Genomic DNA, 12,882 nt, shown 5'->3' with positions numbered 1-12,882 from the left:
ACCTGGAGCTCCCTACTGTGATAAAATCGCAGGTCTGGACCAAAAAACAAAAACAAAAAATCCTAAGAGATTAAAGCTACCACTATAATCACTACTATCCCCATTTTACAGATAAGAAAACCGAACCTCAGGTCATTCGAATGATAATGCCCATAGTTAAGTGTCAGAGGCAGAATTTCAAACCCAGTTTTTAGCTTATTTCAAGTTCAATGTTCTTTCTATCACAAGAGGACCACAGTGGTTGTGATGTTTCTTTATTCTTAAGAGTGAGGCTACACCATGGGGCGTGACAGGGAGGCCGACCAGTACCTCCAAGGTATCCAAGTATAGTATCCAGCCCTTCACAACCAAAGGAAAAAAGGCCCCAATCTTTCCAACTGCTATGTGCCACAATACTATTCTTCCATAAACACTATCTACATCCATCTCTCTTTCTCTATGTCACTGGAGTGCCAGCATCAATGCCCTCTATCTGTCTCAAATGTTAACCCGCAAGGGACAGGCAACCATGCCCTTGGCTCATCTCCATAGAGCTTTTCTTCAAGTGTATAGTATGTACAGTCAGTGGGTGCTCAATAAACATTAATAATTGATGGTGCTAATCCAAACTATAAAGCACTCCAGGCTAGCTGTCACCTTGCATTCTGGGAACAAACGCAGAACCAGATGCTCCCTGCAGCGATGAATCTAAATAGCAGAGTCATGGGTGTACAGCAACCTACTTCAAGGTTTTAGCTGTAAGAGCTCCTCTCTGCCCAGGAATGTACTGAGTGGCTCCTTCCATGCAAAAACTAGCTGGGATGTGTCAATTTACTCTGTTGGAATATAGGAATTTATTAAAAAGGAAGCTTTCAGGGGTGGGGGAGGGGAGAAAGGAGGGGTGAGTGTTAGTGTTAGATACTGGGGTGGGGGGCAGGGAAGGAGAAAAGATCCTTCAATGAAACATTTCTTAAAAGTCACAGAAGAAAGCAGAGGGAAGTTGAGAAGGGGAAACAGACAAGTGGAGTAGTTTTGTTACTACTACCTTACACATTTTTAAAAACATTTTTAAAAAAAGTTCCCAGTTTCATTTGCAATCCTCTTTTTTTGTTCTTTGTATACTGAAATGTTCATGTCTGATGCTTTTTGTTGAGTTAATAATTTTTAAAAAAAAGAAACAACTTAAAAAGACTGTTGGGGAAGAAGACCCCAGATAAGTAAGGGGCAGAAGTATTCCCCCAACTGAAGAGGCTAGCCCAGGCATAGAAAATCCAAACCGTATTCCTTCAAAGGGCTGCACCTGAGGACCTACAGGGCCACATGTGGCCTCGAAGCCACAGGTTCCCCACCCCTGGGCTAGACTAAATTTCCCATATTCAGTCTTACCATCTACTAGTATCTAACCAGACCAAACCCTCAACGTATCATTTTCATCACTTTTTAAGTAACTAATTTTTTTGGAGGAGCGTGAAACACAAAAAAGTGTTAATCCAAGTTACTAAAAGTAAATTAGTCCTAGAACAGCCAGCCCCTGCCTACACACAATAATACAGATTGCTTTAACCTAATCTAAAGCTATCATCCAAGTGGCTTCTTCATTGCTGACCGCCTGCACCATCAATCAGTAGACTCCAATGGCAAGGTGAATGAAAGGATTTTTTAAAAATTACTTCTGTACTTTCTGGTAACAAGCCATCGGCTAACTTAACTCAAACAGCCAGACTCTATTCTAGGCTAATGTAAATTTACAATTCATGTTAAATACCTCAATAAGAAAGTATAAGGATCAAATTTCAATCCAAAGGACTTCACAAAGTCATTTCAAACACAAATAGACTTCATTTCCCTAGAAGAACTAAGTAAAGGGAAAACTCAAAAGACAGGAATAGACAGTTGTCAAAAGAAGCTATCCAAGCTATCACCAGTCATATGAAAAAAATACTCCAAATCGCTAAGAATTTAACAAAAATTAAAGCGATTCTGAGGTTCCAACCTCATAACCATCAGATTGGCAAAAATATCCAAAAAGGAAAATGATGGTTGGAGGGGCTATGAGAAAACTGGCACACTCTGATGCACTACTGGTGGACCTGTGAATTAGTCCAGCCATTCTTTAAAGCAATATGAAACTCTGCTCACAAAGTCACTACATACTTGTGACTCAGCTATACCCTTCAAGAGATCAAAGAAAGAGGAAAAGAATCCATATGTACAAAAATATTTCTAGAAGCTCTTTATGTAGAGGCAAAGAACTGGAAGCTAAAAGAGTGTGAACTGGAGAAAAGCTAAACAAATTGGGATATATGAATATAATGAAATACCACTGTGCTCTGAGAAATGACAAAAGAGATGAATACAGAAAAACCTGGGAAGATTTCTATGATCTGATGCGAAGTGAAGAGAGCAGAACAAGGAAGACAATGTATACAATAAGGAATACAATAATAACACTGTAAACACAACCAACTTTGAAAGACCTAAGAAATCCTATCAATGCACTGAGCAAACAGGATCCCAGAGGTCTAATGCTACTCACCTCCTGATAGAAAAGAGATGGGTTCAAGATGTAGAATGAAACATTCATCTTCAGTCACAGACAATGTGGGAATGAATCTGTTTTGTTTGATTGTGCATCTTTGCAATAAGGATTTCATTTTTATGTTTTTCTTTTAAATGGGGAAGCAGAGTTAAAGGAAGAGAAAGTAAAATGCTTGCTAACTGAAAAAGAATAAAATAAATTAGGGAGTATAAGTCAAACCTCAGAGTACAGGCTAACTACTGATAATTCTGAAGCTTTGGTAAGAGAGGGAGAAGACATCTAAATGTAAGAAGAAAGAACAGTATCACAGCAAAATGGGAGGACTAAGCCTACTAGAATATTGGGTTCTATTCCTAATTCTAAAACTATCTAGCTTTTTCTAAGCTTGAAAAGTCATTTCATCTTTCTGGGTCTCATTTTCTTTAGCTGTAAAATGAGGGTTGGGCACAAAGGATTTAGAATTAGAGGCAAAACAGTGCCTTGGAAGGAGGTCTTGACTTGGAGACTGAGAACCTGAGTTCAAATTCCTGCTCCACTCCTTGCTACCTATGTTACCTTGGGCAGTCATGGGTCTCAATTTCCACATCTGCAAAATGAAGACTTCAGACTAAACTTCTCTGAGGTCCCTTCCTGGTCTATAATTCTGGGTTCAGGGTTAAAAATATGATCTCTAACCCCACTACTCACAAGTGTTTAATTGATGGGGGGAAGGGGGCATGAGACATGCTAAATCAGCCTGGGAATTGTGGCTGAGGGTAAATTTAACCATAACTACAGTTGAGCATATTTCACCTTGAAAATCTCCCCCCATCAGGGCAGCTAGGTGGCGCAGTGAGTACAGCATGGGCCCTGTCTCAGACACTTGACACATTTACTAGCCGCGTGACCTTTGTCAAGTCATTTGACCCCAACTGCCCTGCCTTCCCCCCTCAAAAAAAAATCTCCCCAATCCAGTCAAAATATGTGGGTGGAAATTCTCCCCCCTGGTGGGGAAGGGACACTCCTCCTCAGCCCAAACTTCAACAAAGGAGGTAAAATCCTCCCCTGGAATATCAACCCCAAACCAAATACCCATGGTAGCCTACTCCCACCAGAGTTAAAGCTCTTCATGTTTCTGCAAATCCTTCAACTTCATATACTTCCCCAGCACTTTATGAAAGTCAAAAGGAAGAATTTTGTTGTTGCTCAGTCATTTCAGTCATGTCTAACTCTTCCTCACCCCATGATTTGCTTTTCCTTCTCCAGTTCATTTTACAGGTGAGGAAACTGAGGCATACAGGGTTAAGTGATTTGACCAGGGTCATACAGTTAGTGTCTGAGGCTGGATTTGAACTCAGCTCTTCCTAACTCCAGGCCTGGTGCTCTAACCAAAATGTCCATAATGAAGAATAAAACTCCTCTAATTTGTCCCTTTTAGCATCTTAATAATAACAATGACATTTCTTTAACATTTTAAACATCATAAGATCACTGATGTAGGGCTGGAAATAATCTTAGAAGTCATACAGACCAATGTTCTCCTTTTTTATTTTCTTCAAAGGAAGAAAGGAGGCTGAAGAACGTAAGTGGGGAAGGTATCACGTACAGTGGAAAGGGCAATGGCTCTAAACTCAGAAGACCCAAGTTCAAATGTGAGCCCTGCAACTTACTACCTGTATAACTCTGGGTAAGTCATTTTACTCAATAAACATTTATTAAGTGCCTACTATGTTCCAGACACTGCACTAAGTAAGCACTAGCCTGCTTGTCTTTAATTTCCTTATCTATACAAAAGAGGATATGGCATAGATGGCTTCTAGAGTCTCTTCCAGCTCTACATCAAGGATATAAGGCCTATCTTTTTGTGGTGGCAAAGAACTGGAAACTAAGTAAGGTGTTCCCCAACTGGGCTAGGGAGGAACAAATTATGGCCAATGAACGTAATACAATATTACTGTGCCTCAAGAAATGACGAAAGAAACCGTTTCTGAGAAAACTGGGAAGAGCTGTATGAACTGCTTCGAGAGAAGTAAACAGAACCAGGAGATTAATTTACCCAACAGCACCATTTAATAAAAAACGAAACAACAACAAAAACTCTGATGAAGCACACCATCCATCTCCTCGAAGGGAAAGGGAATAAGCATCGACAGATGTGCCAGGCACCGGCACTATGTTAAGCATTTTCCAAATATTATTTCATTTGATCCTCACACAACAACCCTGGCAGGTATCCCTATTTTGCAGTTGAGGAAACTAAGGCAAACAGAAGTGAAGTGACTTACCCAGAATCACACAGCTACTAAGTGTCTGGGATTAAATTTGAACTCACAGCATCTTCCTGACTCCATGCCTAGAACTCAATCCACTGAACCACATAGCTGACCCAAAATCTCCTCAAAGAGGGATGATGCACTAAATATGCAGAATGAGACACACATTTTTGAACAGAGCCAATGAGGGATTTTGTTTTGCTTGACCATACATATCTGTCACAAGGGTTTTGCCTTTCCTTTTTTTTTCCCCTCAGCGGGGGAGGAAGGTGAGACAGAAAAATAAATGTTTTATTAATGCAAAAAATAAAATTTAATTTAAGAATGAATATAAAGCCTAAGTCTTTAATTGATGGAAGATAAAAGGAACAGCTAATATAAAGATCATTGAACTAGATGGTCTCTGAGCTCCTTCTAGCTTTAAATCTATGATCCTAAGATGCGATGAAGTCAATAATTTACCCATGGTTACCCAGTTATTAAATGCCACAGCCAATAACTTTAAATTCATGGCCCTTTCTACTGAAACAGGCTAAATTTGGAAGTTTTACAAAGCACCTTCTCCAATGACCCTATTAAGTAAGCAATGCAATGCAAGTGTTACTAGTCCCATTTTACAGATAAGGAAATGGGAGGCATGAGGAGGTTAACTGACTGGCCCTGAGGTCCCAAACCTGTTATAGTATTCTTCAGGGCCAAGGCTCAATTGCAGCCAGCTTCATAAAGTCCTTAGCCATTTTTAAAAACATTCTATCCTATTTATTCAATATTACCCCCAACACAACAAAATGAGAGGGCCTTCAAGTTTGATGGGGGCTTCCTCATTTTCTCCTAGTCAACAGGTATTTTTTCAGCAGCCAGAATAAGTATGTAACACTATCTTCACTTTAAAACAGGATTTCATCTGAAAATTTAAAATTTATACACAAGAAACCCTCTCGGGAGTGCAGGAGACGGACAGTGTTCAGAACGAAGAGGGCCTAAAGCTTAGCATATAACTTCATTTTAGGACCTTTTAAAAAATCCATAAGCGCTTCAAGATGAGCTACACACTGCACTTAAGGCCCCTTAAAGTTCATAAATAGACTAGTAGACTGCAGCAAAATCATTTGGGGATGGCATGCTAGGGAAAAATGGGTCACCAGCAACTTGTCACTTCTCTATCATTAGTCCAATGGCATAAAAGAAAGATTTAACAAGGCCAGGGCTCCAGAAGCAGACTTATTCAGACATCAGTAAGCAGCGCACAGCAAAGATAGTACAGAAATAGGATATTCATCCAGGCTTTGCAATTAGGCTCAAAGATACCAAGATGAAAGGCAAAAGATGTGCAGGATTTTTTTCTGTTACAATGATGGGAAGGAAGGAAGGAAGGAAGGAAGGAAGGAAGGAAGGAAGGAAGGAAGGAAGGAAGGAAGGAAGGAAGGAAGGAAAGAAGGAAGGGAAGAAGGAAGGGAGGGAGGGAGGGGGGATGGGAGAAGGGAAGGACGAAAAGGGGAGTAGAAAGAAAAGAAAGGAAGGAAGAGAGAAAGAGAAGGAAGGAAGGGTTGTCAAATATATAATTATTAGTTCTAGATAGATGACTTTATCTGGGATATGTGCTCAGAAAGTTGATTTCAAAAACTCATTTTAAGACAAAATTTTTCTTAAATTTTGCTCTGGTTTTTAATTCCTGATGAAGCACAGATGTCAACTATTGTTCTTTCAAGAGAACCAGTCCAAATGTAAACAGAAATATGCATAGGAAACTGTCACAGATTAGCCTGGCTCTCAGGCTCTGGCCTACTCTCACTGCAACAATATACAATTCAGATCAAAGATCTGGAAAGTACCTTCTAGCCCTAGTGGTCAGCCATCTAGCCACATTTTACAGATAAGGAAACTGAGGCACAGAACCAAGATTAAGGTGCCTAAGGTCAAACACATAATTAGTGGCAAAGCCTGGCTCAGAATCCAGTGCTCTGACTCCAAATCTGTTCCACTATAATTATAACTCATTTTATATAGTCTTTGACCATTTAAAAAAATCCTTTTCGCAAAACTATACATACGTGAGCTGAGTTATTACCCATATTTTACAGACATGGAAACTGAGGTTCAGAGTAATTGAATAACTTGCTCAAACTTCACACAGCTTCTCTGGAGGATGTAACCACACAGATAGAGGATCATGTAAGCTACACTCCCCATAGAAAGTCTCTAACTTTTAAAGAAACAATATGACATCTTCCCGCCTCATCTCCCCTCTTCCCAAATATCCTCTTCCCTTCTCCCTGTTTCCTTTTGTACTGTGTAGGATGAGGATGGTTTGGCTTGGATAAAGGAAAAGAAATGTGTTAAGAGTGTGTAATCACAGAGGCCAAGGTGGCAAACATTAGGCACTTAATAAAATCCAGTTTTCACCCATTTTCTAATAGAAGTTTAGGACCAGAAAGGGACTTTCGGCTATAAGAGACCTCAGAGATAAAGTAGCCTCAATCCCCTCTTTTGACAGATGAAGAAACTGAGGCACAGAACAATTACATGACTTCCCTAAGATTTGAACCCATATCATGACTCCGAAACCAGTGCTATTTCCTGAACATCTTCATCTAGGCCAAACCCTTTCATTTACAGCAAAGAGCCAGAGAGAGGTGAACTGACTTTCCTCCAAGGTCACACAACTAGTGGTATGCCTTTTGGTACCTTTTTTAATTAGGAAAAGGATGGGGAAGGAGTTGCTTTTTACTAGTTTTACAGGTGGAAAAAAAATCTGGAAACAAAACCAGCACTACTCACCTAGTTAAACAAACAAACAAACAAAAAAACCTTGGACTAGGTTTTGCTTTCACAAATTTACCTCTTTAACTTCTCAATTAAAATGAACTTAGGTTTAAAAAAAAAAAGCTACTCTCTAAGACCTTCAAAGTCCATTTGTAACCCAGACAAAACCTTAACAATTGAATTAGAAATGTATAATGGAAACACTGACATAATGTTAACCTCTGGCTATGCTAGCAGGCATAATTATACTATGGATTACAGCTCTCTCTTTACAGGGATGCTAGTTTTAGGGCTTCCCAGGGAGATGAAGTATTAATCAGTAACACTTTACTCTGAAGATGACGTTGCACAAAAATGAACAATTTAATCAAGATTACTTCACTGTCCTTAAAAATTATGCCCTCAGATCACCAGAATCACAAAGCTGCAACGGCACCAAATAAATGATTGTGGTTAGACCAACAAAATGTTCCTTCCCTACAGGCTGTTATGGGAAGCTGAGCAAGGCTGGCTATGAAAAATGCCATGTTTGTGCTGTACAATGGACAGAAATAATAATCTGGACATTCTGGGGCTTAACCAAACCAGAGCAAGCAGGAAATCTACCACTTCCAACTACTAGCAAAATTAAGTTTGTTGCACCACATCTGCAAGGCCAGGTCACTTAAAGAGAACCTTAAATTTATTTCTGGACTTTCCTGACTTCACTACAAGTCAATGACACTACTTCCCATCCTTTATTGTCAAATCACAGGAGTCAGGAAGCCCTGGAATGGGATCACTTGGCAGGTGAGTAACTGGACCGACGCTGGGCGGAAACACTGAAGGATGTCAGATACCATATTTATTTCCTTCACTTCTGAATACTTTTAATTTTAAAACCACCAGGATATATTCACAAAAGCACTCTGGCTGACACCCATCAAGCATTCTGGCTCACACAGAAACTCTGCACAGAAATCAACATACTCGATGTAATCTCCTTGCAAGGCTCATGAGTAAAACATTCAAAATACTATAATGAACACCTCTCAGCCACTCATAAATTCTTTCATTCCAAGCAATCAAAAAAGGCAGCTGTTAAAGGCCAAAAATCTCCTGACTTTTCCAGTAGCTGGACCGACACTACTCTGCCAGATGGGGAAGCCTTTACTTACTCCTGAATCTGTAACTAGTCCTATGCACCCTTCCCCCTTACGTTATAGTGCCACCCTGGCAAATATAAGGATGATACAGGAAAAGAAAAGCCAAGGCACAAACATCCCTCTTTCCTAGGGCACCCTTCTCCCCCACTAGCCCACCGAAAGAGAAAACCAATACACAAGCCTTATTAGGTGACAAGAGGCAATTCCTAAATTTCTTCAAAAGTTTTGAATTCGGCACCTCCTTTCAGCAGGGGAGTCTGGGGGATATCCTGAGCAAAACTCATTCACAGCTGTGTCCTCCAGTTTTCAACTAAAGGTGATGGGGAGTTCTGTGTCAGTCAAGTTCAGGATTAAAGGGGACTAACTGCCCAAGGATCTATGTTCTGCTCTCAAAGTTAAGAAATTTGTAGTTTGCAGATAACCTCCAATGTCATCATCCCGGGTACAGCCATTTATGCTCGTAAGTGTCAACAAAGGTGAAAGTGGAGGTGGATGACTAGGTGCACGCCGGGTTCTCGCCACCCCTAGTGGCTCTTCCACTTGGCTATCAATCACCCCATTTCCGGGCAGAAGCCTAGCACAATAAAACAAGTAAACTTTTAAAGAGAGTTAAGAGACTTTTTTTGATCTACAGAGAGCACCCAACGCTTGGGGTTTCCTTTCTAGACTTAAATTTTGGAATGCTCCACCCCTGGGAAACTGTGCCCCTGCCTAGACCCCGAGGTCAGTATCCTTAATCTCCCTAAGAAATGATTTACACTGATATTAAGAAAAGAAATGCACTTCCCCGAGAGTGAATAGACACACTCTTGACACAATTCTTTTTCTTTATCCAAGCCAAACCATCCTCATCCTACACAGTACAAAACAAAAAAGGGAGAGAGGGGAAGAGAATAGTTGGGAGGAGGAGAGATGGGGGCGCGGGGGGGGGGGGCAGAGATGTCATATTGTTTCTTTAAAAGTTGGAGACTTTCTACGGGAAATGTGGCTTACATGATCCTCTATCTCCCTTCAACACCTGCCCCTCCAGCTTAGAGACCCCTGCCACTGTCGTTGCCAACGCCCCTGCGCTCTTTCCTTCCCCCAAGGGGAGGTGCCAGGTACCCCTTTCCTCCCACCTCCTCTACAGCCTCCTCCCCACCACCTCCCCCCGCCCCAGGTACCAGGCACAGCCCAGGCCCTTGCCAAACCTGGGGGCAACAGAACTGGGAGGAGGAAAAAGAACCCAGAGCACGGGGTGGGTCAAGTGCCTGAGGAGAGTGACCCCAAACTTGTACGGCCCCAGGGCCATTCCCACCAGCCTAGCAGCTGGCCTAGCACGGCCGGGGCGGGGCAGGGGAGGGAAGAGAAGGGAAAAGGGCGGACTTGCTGCTCAGACCTGAGGCCCCGCGGAGCACCCAACATGTCCGAGCCTATTCCCCGGCGGCTGGGAACGGGGGGTGTACGGAGAAGAGAGGGGGGTGCAGCGAGAGAAACTTTCCCACGCCCATCCTTCCTTCCCCCCTGCACACAGCGCGTGCTGCTGCCCACACCCCAAGAATTTTAAAAAATCATCTTAAGAAGCCAGTCGCGTCCCTGCTCCCCATGCGCCCCGGACTGCGCCAAGTTACCTGCCGCTGGGAAAGTTTCCAGCTCCTCCGGGGCGCTCGCTCCCCAAGGCGCACGGCTCAGCGGTCCCAGCGTGCGCGCCCAGCTCCGCAGCGCAGCGCCCGGCGCAGCGCCCAGCCCAACCCCACAGCGTCCCGGCCGCCCCCCGCCGCCTCTGCCCCGCTGCTGCTGGGGCTGCTGCCACTGCTCCTCCTCTTCCAGCCGCTCCCGGAGCTGCTACTGCCAGGCGGCTGCTCCGAGCCGGGTCTCCCCGCCTAGCAGGGCCAACACCGGGGCCTCATTGGCAGCGCTAATCCCCGCCCTTGCGCGTTTTCCCGAAGGCACCTTCCTCCATCCCCTCCTCCCGCCCCGCTCCCCCAGCCTCCTTCTCCCCTCCTCCTCCTCCTCCTCCTTCCCCCCTCTCTCGGTGTCTATTTGCAGAAGGGACCGGCTGGGGCGCTGCGGGAGCAGCGCTAAATTGACGCTGCGCGCGTTGCCCTTTCTCCCCCACCTCTTCTAATCCTTGCTCACCAGTCACCCGCAGACTCAGAGTCCCGGCTTAAGCAAAAGAGTTTGTCGCTATAGATCTGAGCTTTCCCTAGGAATGAGAGTGAGGGTGGAATAGGCAAGGGGGTGATCTTGTCTTCCTTCCTCCTCCTTCAGATCAATAAAGGGATCCGGCTCTCTCCTCTCCCCCACCATCACCCCCACCCCCGGTCTGGCTGCCTTTTGGAAACAACCGAGGAAAGCATATGGGAGCAATTAGACGAGCAGAAGTTTTTGGTTGTTGGGGGGGGGGGTATTTTTTGTTTTACTTATTTATTTTTTTCTCTTGCCTGCCTGTTTCCTCTGCTAGTTGGCTTAGTTCTTTCTTTCCTTTTGCAAAAGGCTGTGGCTGGGGGTGACTTCACTGAGGCGGTGCAAGGGTCCCGTCGGCAAGATCACTTCCCTGCTGTTCAACCTCGACAGAAACAATGCAGAGATGCAGATAACGAGGTGGCTGCCTGGCCAGACCCGTGCTTTTCCCCAGCTTTCCGTGTCTCCTGCAGTTCCGTTCCCTTGGGAATGACCGAGGGGCCCCCCGAAGTGCACCTATGTGGAGTGCAACTGTCGTCTATTTACACTATAGGATATAGGAATTTGCAGTTTTTAAAACATTACTATTTTGGATTGTAACTGTAAATCAAACAACCGGTGACTCAAAATACGTTCACCAGTAAAGGAGAGAGTGCGACAGGATTTAGAGACAGCTGCCCTGAGTTCGAATGCCAGCTCTGCATCTAGTTGTCTTGGGTAAACCACTTAACTTCTCACCTGTGGAACAAGGAGTGTGAACTGGATGACCTCTGAGTTCCCTTTCTTTTCTAAATCCATTCCCCCTAGGCTTAGTGAATAAGGAGCAGGCCCCTTAGTCAGGGTTTAACTCCTGCCTCGGACACATGCGGGCTTGGTGACCCTGATCAAATCTCATAACTTCTCAGTAGCCCAGGCACTCTGATTAAACGTCGAGAGAAAGATGCTGATCTGCATTGGTAGATGGAGTTTCCACTTTGGGAGTTCCCCACACTAATAAAATAACACGTCTGGGCCTCCAAAAAAAGAGGGTGGAGGGATTCCTGCAAAGCCCGAGTCAAAACTATGCCTATTTATTCTCGAGCTTGGGAAAGCACTGGATTCCTTACACCCAACACTCCATTTTTAAGACAGTAACACCTACCCCCGTGCTCTCAATCTAGCACGTGGTGTAGTCTACACTTTCCAAACGCTCCATATGGCTCTGACCTGCGCACCCTCAATGAATTGTGACTATCACGTGTTTTCGGAAGGAATTTTGCATGGTTTGCCTCATCAGTGCGCCTGGGGAATATATATACAGAAGTTGGTATAAACGGGTTTACAGGCAACCCATAACCTAGTCTGTGACACATTCTCTTTTCAAGACAACTATATTTTAAACGAGTTCCCCATAAAATTTGGCTCCTCGCACAGTATTTCTCAGGATAAAGAAAAAGCAATAAGTATCTTCATGTTTAAAGACTTCAGGAAAAAGATACACCAAGTGACAGGGAACTCTGTCAGTATAACAGGACTACTGAAATTTGTGAATTTTCATTTGTAGTTTCAAACTTATTACCAACCTAACGTTTGAGCTATAAACTCATCCAAACAAAAAAAAAATGTTGCTGGAGGCACCCTTTGTCCTACTTTATAAGTCACATTAGTGAAACCCATAGTCAAATTCATTCTCTTTTAATATACACTAAGATGGCAGAGGGAGGTCTTGCAAATGTTATTTTAAGATATTTTAAATGCATGAAAGTTATCAAATTACCATTAACAGGAGCGAGTAGGCAAGGCATCAAAGGGAGAACAGGAGAATACAAAGCCAAAGAGACCCTCCTACCTGATTCTAATAAATGTGTAATATTAAAAGGTAAAAGAAGCAGCACTAGTAATAAAGTCAAGGCAAGAGACTGGCTGGCTCATCTCCCAGTACAAATTAACATATAGCAGGTCAGATTTATTCTTTGCATTACTTTTTTTTACTTCCCATTTTCTCCAAGCTCCATCTTCAAATATATGCAATGAAAAATTCTACTTAATCATGCTTTGAAGG

The 12,882-nt window shown here is 43.2% G+C and overlaps 1 protein-coding gene across 1 annotated transcript in view; it reads right to left on the bottom strand.

Annotated features, from left to right (window-relative positions):
- Positions 1–10,402, bottom strand: part of TANC1 (tetratricopeptide repeat, ankyrin repeat and coiled-coil containing 1) — a 271,214-nt gene extending 260,812 nt beyond the window's left edge. The window contains exon 1 of the mRNA XM_036743222.1: positions 10,289–10,402. The gene's annotated coding sequence lies outside the window, so the exon portion shown is untranslated. The remainder of the gene's footprint in view (positions 1–10,288) is intronic.
- Between the last annotated feature and the right edge of the window lie 2,480 nt (positions 10,403–12,882).

This window comes from Trichosurus vulpecula, chromosome 2 (genome assembly GCF_011100635.1).
Source record: "Trichosurus vulpecula isolate mTriVul1 chromosome 2, mTriVul1.pri, whole genome shotgun sequence".
Lineage (NCBI taxonomy): Eukaryota > Metazoa > Chordata > Mammalia > Diprotodontia > Phalangeridae > Trichosurus > Trichosurus vulpecula.
The sequence above is the reverse complement of the archived record's forward strand: the minus strand, read 5'-3'. Positions and strand labels throughout refer to the sequence as shown.